The 9,562-nt window shown below is 33.5% G+C and overlaps 1 long non-coding RNA gene across 1 annotated transcript in view; it reads right to left on the minus strand.

The window, feature by feature from the left end:
* Positions 1–9,288, minus strand: part of LOC109491399 — a 36,763-nt gene extending 27,475 nt beyond the window's left edge. Inside the window, exons 1-3 of the long non-coding RNA XR_006585276.1 lie at positions 5,938–9,288; positions 5,576–5,703; positions 328–3,025 (exon numbers count right to left, since the gene is read on the minus strand). This is a non-coding gene — a long non-coding RNA (uncharacterized LOC109491399). The remainder of the gene's footprint in view (positions 1–327; positions 3,026–5,575; positions 5,704–5,937) is intronic.
* Positions 9,289–9,562: the final 274 nt, after the last annotated feature.

Below are 9,562 nucleotides of genomic sequence, written 5' to 3' on the forward strand. Positions count from 1 at the left end.
TTTAAGGGAAGGTGTTATTATTTTCCCCATTCTACATATGTTGAAACTGAAACTTATAGAAGTTAATAGTTTATACATCTTTTATATGACAGAGTTAGGCCATTTACAGCTAACTCGAAAGACTAAGATCTCACATCTTAATTTGTTAACTTTGTTGTCCACCAGGGATCTCTGATGTCTAAAGCAAATTATTGTATAATTCTTCCTTTTCCTATTTAGATGAAAATATTGAGTCCAAATGAAGAAGTGATACAAATATGTTTCAGGAGAACTTGAAAACAGACATTTCTGAGTTAAGCCTAGATTAACATGAAATAAATGGCTTACTTGTCTATATTTTGCCTAAAGGCAGAGGAAGAACAACTTTGTTCAAAAAGTATGGCAGCTGACTCCTCTGCTTGTGTCTACTCCAGATGCTCCTGGAACCATGGAATCATTGTTGAACAAGAGTTATAAAAAGAATGAACAAGTTCAATTACTTCATCATGGCAACATCTAGATGCAACATCTAGAACTTAAATTAGAGCTATGAAATCCATTGTAAGAAACTAAATCATTAACAGTTTACTAATTTGATATAATGTGAATGTATTACTTTAATGATTTAAAGCAGTTTAATTTTTTTAACGTGTATTTATTTTTGAGAAAGAGAGAGAGGGCACAAGCAGGGGAGGAGCAGAGAGAGAGGGAGACACAGAATCTGAAGCAGGCTCCAGGCTCTGAGCTGTCAGTACAGAGCCCCATGCGGGGCTCAAACAAACTGGGAGATCATGACCTGAGCTGAAGTCAGATGCTCAAACAACTGAGCCACCCAGGCGCCCCAAAGCAGTTTTTAAAGCTTAAAACTTGTCAACACTATGAAATGCCCACTTGTTATCTCTGTTTACCATGTTCACAGTTCCTTCTGTGGGAACCTTAAAGGCACTCACAGCTTTTAGAAAACCGACTGCAGACTCCATTGTTCTGACATGAGCAATTAAAATGGCAGCCTGAGCCATAATAACTAGGAACATTCTGAAAAAGAAACCACCCAAGCATTAGTTCTAGTTAAGGCCACTGAATTTGTAGTAATGAGTTCAAAAACAGAAACAAACTGAAGAATCGATAAAAAAATAAGAGCAAATCATTAGCTAACCTAATCAAGACAAAAACAGAAACATACCCAATTTTTTTTTTTTTAATGTGGACTAACCATAAAAAGGAAAGCTGGACCACTATCTTACAAAAAGCATGATACAAATAAGTATAAAAACCTAAAGGAAATGGAAAACTTATAGAAGACAACTTACCAAAATTCCTCTAATTTGAGGCTGAAAACCTAGATAGACTAATTATAATACAAACACAATAAAGCAAATAGTAAAATAGTTTCTGATTTAAAACAACAGCAACAAAAATCCCACCAGTCTTAGGTTTCATATGGAATTCTATAAGCCTTTGTGGATGAGATTATCACCTTACTATATACACTATTTCAGAGCACTGAAAAGGAAGAGTAATTTCAAATACATTTTATTGAGTATAACATCAATTCCAAAACCTGACAAAATGCATATAAAACTACAGCTTAATTTTACCTATGAATATTGATGCCAAATTCATAAAAAATGTAAGTACACAGAAACCAACAGCATATTATAAAGCAATATATCATGATCAAGTAGTATTTATTCCAAAAATGTAAGGTCATTCAACATTAGAAAATTCATTAATACATGCATCATATTTATCAGTCAAAAGAGAAAAATCATATTATTAATTCCATAGATGCAGAAAATATATTCAAAAAATAAATTGACTAAAAAATTCAGTAAAATCATTGAATAAATCAGAAAATTAATAGCTATCTTAATATGGATATTAAAACCCAACATTTCACTTGATGGGAAACAAAAATATTGAACAAATAGAGCATGCTTGTTTTGGGATAAAATGAGTTAACATCATAAATATGTTAATTTTCCCTAACAGAGTAAATGCAGAGGACGAAAACAGCAACAAACAAACAAAAACACCTGTATTTTGTTTTTGTTTTTTTGTTTTTTTTTCATTTTTGCATCTAGACAATTTAGTTATAAAGTTTATTTAGTGGGACACAAACACAAAAATGTATCAGGAAATCCCTGAAAATAACAGCAATGAATGGTGGCTTGCCCTATCAGTATCAAATATATATATAATAAAGACTCATAATAAAACAGTATTTCATTTCATTTGCACATAAATAAACAAACCAATAAAATAGAGCATCCAGAACTATATCTAACTGCATATAAATGTTTAGTATTTGATGAAGGCTGCATCTCAAAGCAGTGGGTAAGATAGACTTTAAAAGTTGCCATATAATAACTGAAAAGCTATATAAAGGGAAAATAGATATATTCCTTACACCATACACCAGGAAAAATACTTAAAATTGATCAGAGAATTAAGTGTCAAAAATGACATGCTACAAGTATGAAAAGAAAACATGAATGAATTCTCCTAAAACTTGAAAATGGGAAATAAATTCTTAATTATGACTGAAACTAAAAAAGAAAAAAATAGAGGGAATAAAAGATATATCTTATTACAAACAACAAGAAACTCTGAATCATGCAGAATCTGTAATCCAAAGATGCTCCTAATAAACCATATCCCCTGGGATTTGCACTCTTGTACTGCCCATCCCACATGGAATCTGCATTAATCCTATGACTTGCCTTATCCAATAGGATGTGGTAGAAGTGATGTTATATCACTCCCAAGCCTTAGGAAGACCTGATAACCTCTGCTTTGGGAAATCAGCAGTCACCTAAGAAACCCAATTATCCTGTTGGAGAAAAAGGCCATACAAAGGAGGGTGGAACTTTATGATGGACCTAGTGCCCTTATTAGATGAGACACAAGAGAGCTTTCACACTCTTTCTCTGTCTGCCATAAAAGGATAAAATAATAGAAAAGTTACCTGCAAATCAGAAAATAGGGCTTTCTCCAGGAACCAAATTGGCTGGCACCTTAATGTTAGATTTCCCAGATGCCAGAACTGAAAAAAAAAAAAAAAGAATTTTAAGTCACCTCATTTATAATATTCTGTTAGCAGTCCAAGTTGACTAAGACAAGGAGAACGAATCCATGTGGAGGAACACTGAGGTCGCAGATGTGTAAATGAAGAGGTTACCTTCTCTATTCCCACCCAGTGGAGTGTCCGGAGAGCTCCAGGCCCAGTTATTATCTGCAACAAGAGTCACTTAGATGAACCCAGTTAATCATCAGAATCACAAGAGAGAATAATAAATTGTTTTAAGTCTCTAAGCTTTGGGATGGTTTCTTATATATTGATAGATGACCAGTCTGGTGGCAAACGCACTACAGGCAAAGTAAAAAGACAAAAGACAAACTTTCCCAAATTAAGGTGAATGATTCACAACAAAGAGTTAATCTATCTATCTATCTATCTATCTACACACACACACACACACACACACACACACACACACACACACACATAGAATTTCTAACATTAAAGAAGAAAAAACAACCTTATAGAAAAATGAGCTAGAGTTATGAATAATTTATAAGAAAAAATGCAAAAACTCCTGATCCATTAGGGAAGATAACAAAAAATTTCATAATAATAAAATTTAAATTAAAACTCTATTGAGAGGTGCTCTGGTGGCTCAGTCAGTTAAATGTCCAGCTTTTGATTTTGGCTCAGGTCATGATCTCAGGTTCGTGAGTCTGAGTGTCACATCAGGTTCCACAATGTCAGCGTGTATTGGGATTCTCTCTCTCCTTCTCTCTCTGCCCCTCTCCTGCTCTCGCACTCTCTCAAAATAAATAAACTTTAAAAATAAATAAATAAAACTCGATTGATATAACATTTCTCACCAAAATTTGTAACATATTCTTTTGATAAGGCTGTGAAGAAACAGACATTCTATATATTGCTTGTGAGCAAGCAAAATGGTACAACACCACATGGAGAATTTTATATGTTGCAAAATTATGTTTGTTTTTACCCAATGACTCAGCAACTCTTGCATATGTTTGAAATGTTTCATATTAACAGTTTAAATGATAGAATCAAAAGTTAAAATATTCCATATTCAACTTGGGGTTAAAAAAACTAATATGGGGCCGCCTGGGTGGCTCAGTCAGTTAGGCATCTGACTTCGGCTCAGGCCATGATCTCACAGCTGGTGAGTTTGAGCCCTGCATCAGGCTCTGTGCTGACAGCTCGGAGCTGGAGCCTGCTTCGGATTCTATGTCTCCTTCTCTCTCTGCCCCTCCCCAACTTGTGCTCTGTCTCTATCAAAAATAAGTAGATGCAAAAAAAAAAAAGTTAAAAAAAAACTAATATGAAAATGATGATACTATTTTTAAAGCACTGCTGTGATTCTGATTTAGCAATCCCAAATATCAGAAAATTGATGAGCTGTTTTCCATGAATTAGGGAAAATATCCATCTTAAAAAAAACTTCCTGAAAAACAATCTTCAATTTAGACTTAGAAAGGCTGTTATTTCAAGTGACTTTACCCAGATGGGAAAACCAAATTGTGAAGACTGTGATATTCCCAGAGACACAGAGCATTGTATCAGCAGTGCAGGAGTTAGCATAGGGAACTATTCATTCTCACTGCTGCCAAATTTCGTGACAGTCAAATTAGTGGTAAAGGATGGTGGGTAATTATACCCATTGTGATCATAATATGTTGGGGCCACAGATCTAAAGAGTCATAGCTCCCATAGGTGAAACCATTTAGGTAAAAGTTCACTGTGTACTCCAAGTTCAGGTCACCACACAGTGTTCCCACCTACACTCAGCCTTACCGTCAGAGCCCTTTCTCTCTATTCTGCCAAAAGAAAACATCGTCTCCTACAATACCGTGCTCTAAATAGGGAGCATGCTCTCCAATGTTGCACCCAATAATCAACTGTGATTCAGAAAGAAAACATCAGAACAACCATCAATGTTTATCTTTATTCATTCTTTATCAATTTAAACCTCTATATATCTTTTATAACATACATGTTTGTTGAAAAGCATGTGCATGCCACTTAAAAATATATTCATGGTGGTGCATGATTAATTTTTTCTTAATGAGTGACGGTGGGTGACCTCTAAGTCCTCCTCTTCACCCCTTGCAGCTGGGGCCACTCTTAATGTGAACTGGCTCTGCCCAGGGCCCTGGGTCCTCCACCTTGCCAGCCTCAAGGCCTCAGTGGTGGTTGAGGTTCTTTAGTATCTTGCCAAGAAACTCAAGGGTCAACAAACCTGCCATCCACAAAGGCTTTAGGCTTAAACAGAATTGGAAGGGGAGTGGGGTTTAGGTCTCATAAGAGCTCTTTCACATTAATTTATATTATTTCAATTACTTAGGGGTTTTAAGGATTTTCATGTGGGTAACAAGGTAACAAAACCAGTTGATATTCACATAACACTATTTTTATTGGCAATGGAGTCATAATTGTAAACAACTTGCATGAACTTATTAGAAAATAGCCTCATCACAGGCCTCTACTATATTTTATCAACCAATGGCAGTATGCTCCAGATTTTTATTGAATAAAAGAAAGTGCTAATCAAATTACCTTTTCCACAATAATTTCCTGTCCATCTAAGATAACAAGTACAGCTTCCGTCCACAGGATTGCAAAGTCCACCATTTTAACAGGTACATTTCAGTTCACAGTTTGGGCCATACATTGTTTGGGATACCCTATAGCAAAAATTATGTATCTATATCTATCTATATCTATATCTATATATATAGATAGATATAGATATAGATAGATATAGATATAGATATAGACACAAAGTCACACATATACATACATACAGAATAAAAATGTCACATGAGCAAACATTTTTCTATGTTTCAGATAGAGTAATCATATTTGTATAGCAAAAGCATAAGAAAATGTTCAAATTAAAACAACTACTCAGATGTTACCTGAAGGTAGTAAGCACAATCATTCATCCATGTTTTCGTTCACACTATACACTTTGATGACACTTATAACTGCATGCTTGGTATGCTTGGGGAACTGGAGAAACCCTAGCAAATAAGCAGAGGTCAATCCCAGATTGGCAATGGGAGCATTTTCTATATTTAGTCTCAAAACTGACGACAGACAAGTGGCTCACTCGTTAATGTCTTGGTGCTGAAATCTGAAAAGCACTTTAGCCTACAGTGGTGGGTGACACAAACAAAGACCATTGCCAAGAGGAGGTAAGTAAGATACAAGTGAGTGAAGCTGACCAGACATAAGGCGAACTGAGCCTTCACTGTCAGGGGAAAATGACTGAGTGGCACAAAGTGCCACAAATAGTAGATTAAACGCTACTCACATTTAGCTGCTTTTACCATGAAGAATATGGGCCCAATATAACCGGCTAAGATGATTTTTTTTCAGGAAAATTCAAGATCCATATTTTATATGAAACCATTTAATCTTTGAAAGTTGGCAATCAATTAAAATTGTTTTATGGCACTGTGGAAGCCAAAACTATATCAGCCAATTCAAACACATTTGTGGCTAGATTTGGCCAAAGGCCTGTCATTTATACCTTTTAGTTTATAGTATTTTTACATAATGATATTTTTCACATGAATTATCTCAGGTAATGTTCACAAATATACCTCTGATGTGGGTAACAGTGTTCTTATTTACACTTGAGAAAACCGAAGCTTAGAGACTTCATTCTTTCTCAGGCTCAAGTAGCCAGGAAAGATAAAAACTGACCTTCCAATCTAGAACTTCTGACTTCTCATCAACCATTCTTTCTATTCCAGCTAGCAGGAGAGACATTAGAGGTGTTTTTTTTTTTTTTTTTTTTTTTTAATTTGCCCAAAGACATTTGGTTGCTACATAACAGAGCACATACTTAATTCAGTATGTATGACACTTTCTTTCCTGCCTTTTTGTTTGACCCAATAGCTGTCCTTAACTTTAGTACCAAATGAAGACAAATACAGTTGTACAATTTATGGTTGAATCACCACTCGATTTAAAATTTCAACCCATCAGGGGTGCTTGGGTGGCTCAGTTCTTTAAGCGTCTGACTTTTGGTTTTAGCTCAGGTCATGATCTCAAGGATTTGTGAGTTCGAGCCCCATGTTGGGCTCTGCACTCACTCTGCAGAGCCTGCCTGGGATTCTCTCTCTCTCTCCATCTCCCTGCCCCTCCTTGTTTGCTCTCTCTCTCTCAAAAATAAATAAACCAATTTAAAAAATAAAATAACATTTCCACCCACATACCTCTCTGGAGCCCCATATCATGCTCTATTTTTTCTCTTAGCATTGATTTTATTCCTTTTTAGCATACATATAATTCACTTATTAATTATGTTCATTCTCCACTCTCTTCTCCACTAGAAAGCAAGTTGTAGGACTGAGATACTGTGTATTTTATCCATATGTTCCATATGCTTAAAATGGGCATTGGCATTATATAAATATGTTTGATTTGAATGAATAAATTCCTGAATATATCCAGAAATAGTCGATGCCTCATAAAGCATATATATGTGTATCTGTCTTACCCTTTAACACATTTTTTTTAATCCAAAAGGTTAATATAGATACATAATATTGTGAATTTTGCTTCTTCTGTGAAATAAAATTCTCCAAGATTTTTCTAAATTAGTGCATATAATACATCTGCCTCATTCCTTTTTATCAGCTACTTAGGATTTATTGCATCTAATAAAATTTATTTTACCACACCACTATGGATAGGCAAGTAGTTGTTTAAAATGTTTTATTTTGCCATATGAGCAGTGCTGTAATGAATATCCTTGTGAAAGTCTTCATTCATACATACCATTGTATCTGTGGGATAAGTCACCAACAATTTTTTAAATAAAATATGTGCTTCTAACTGGTGACAGATAGTATCAAATTTCCTTACAAAGAGATGTGCAAATTTACTAAGAAGGTTTACCAATGTGCCATTTTCCTTAGTCAAATGCAATTTTAATTTGGATTTCTTACATTATGAATGATGTTTATTATCTTGTCATAAGATCTATGGGTGTCACAGATTCTTTTGGTACTAATACATAAGAACACTTAGCTTATTTAAAAAGTTGGTCTTTTTTCTTCTATTTAAAAAAAATATGGTATTTTTTATGTGTATTATACCTTGACGAATTGTTTTAGTTCTTTTCAATCAAAACATCATGGATTTTTTTTCCTTTGTGGGTTCTGAATTTTTGTCAAGATTTATAATAGGACTTTCTAAAATAACTTTCTAAAAACCCCAATGGTAATTCCAGTGCTTTTAGAGTTTTTGTCATTATCTTTAAGTATTTTATACACTTGGAGTAATTTTGGTGAACAAAATTACTTTTACATGAGTTACTTTTGTCTAGATTGCTGGTCATTTGAGTTAACATAACTTATTAAATAATTCATATTTTCCCTATGTTTTACTTTAGTCATTCCTCATTTTTACTTTATTTTATTGTTTTTCATTTATTTTCATCATTTTTTATTTACTAACATAAGTATTTTCGAATATAAAGTTTCCTCCATTTTCTGAATTACCTCATGGGATGTGAATGTCCTTACTGTTGCTTTAAAATTTTTGAAATACTGGTTTTGTTTCCCTTTTTGAGCCATTATTTAAGAAAATTTCAAAATGCCTATGCAGTATAGTGTGGTGGGCTTTTTCCCTGGTAGAGAGTTAGTTTTGTTATTAGTTCCTGTTTTACTGCTTTGATCATAGAATGCCACAAATCATACTTTTTGGAATTGATTTATTTTCTTTTTCAATTTTTGTGAATGTCTCATGGATCCTTGAAAAAAATATAATATCTTTCTTAGGCTACAGGATTTGGTTTCTAACAATTAGATATACCTTACTATGTTCAAACTTCTGTAAGCTTATTTTTTTCTGTATATGTGTATACAGTTTTATGTGTATAAGTTAACATAAATGAATTAGTCTTCTATTGATAAGCTCTTACTCTCTATTTCTGCTTGTATAGACTATGGCTTTTGCTTTATGAATTTTGATATTATGTTATTTGCTTTATACATATCTACTATATTTCAATCTTCATTATGAATTTTATTCCCTATTATTATGTCTTTCCCATTAGTTGATCATTGTCATAAAATTTAATATTGTTTTATACTGATGTCATGACCACTGCTTTATTTTTCTCACATGTGTTTTGTGTGACTTGTACCCATTCATTTAATGTCATTTTATTTTGGAATCTTTTTTTCTAAGCTAATATGGGCATTCTTTCTTTCTTTCTGTTGTTTTCAAGACTTTATTTTTTAGTTTTTAGAAATTTAATGCTGATATGTCTTTTGTATATTTCTTTGTCTTGTTTGTCATTCGCACAGCTTCTTGAATCTGTAAGTTTATATTTTTTGTCATATTTAGGAAATTTCTGATCTTTATTTATTTGTTTGTTTATTTATTCATTTTTTTGTAGTGCGATTGACCCCAAAATTTTATTTCTGTAACATATAACATTTTATGATGATAACTGGAATTATGAGTGGTAACATTATACCATGACTGATTTTTAGGAATTTTATACGATCTCTGGAATATTTA

This window comes from Felis catus, chromosome C2 (assembly GCF_018350175.1).
Source record: "Felis catus isolate Fca126 chromosome C2, F.catus_Fca126_mat1.0, whole genome shotgun sequence".
Lineage (NCBI taxonomy): Eukaryota > Metazoa > Chordata > Mammalia > Carnivora > Felidae > Felis > Felis catus.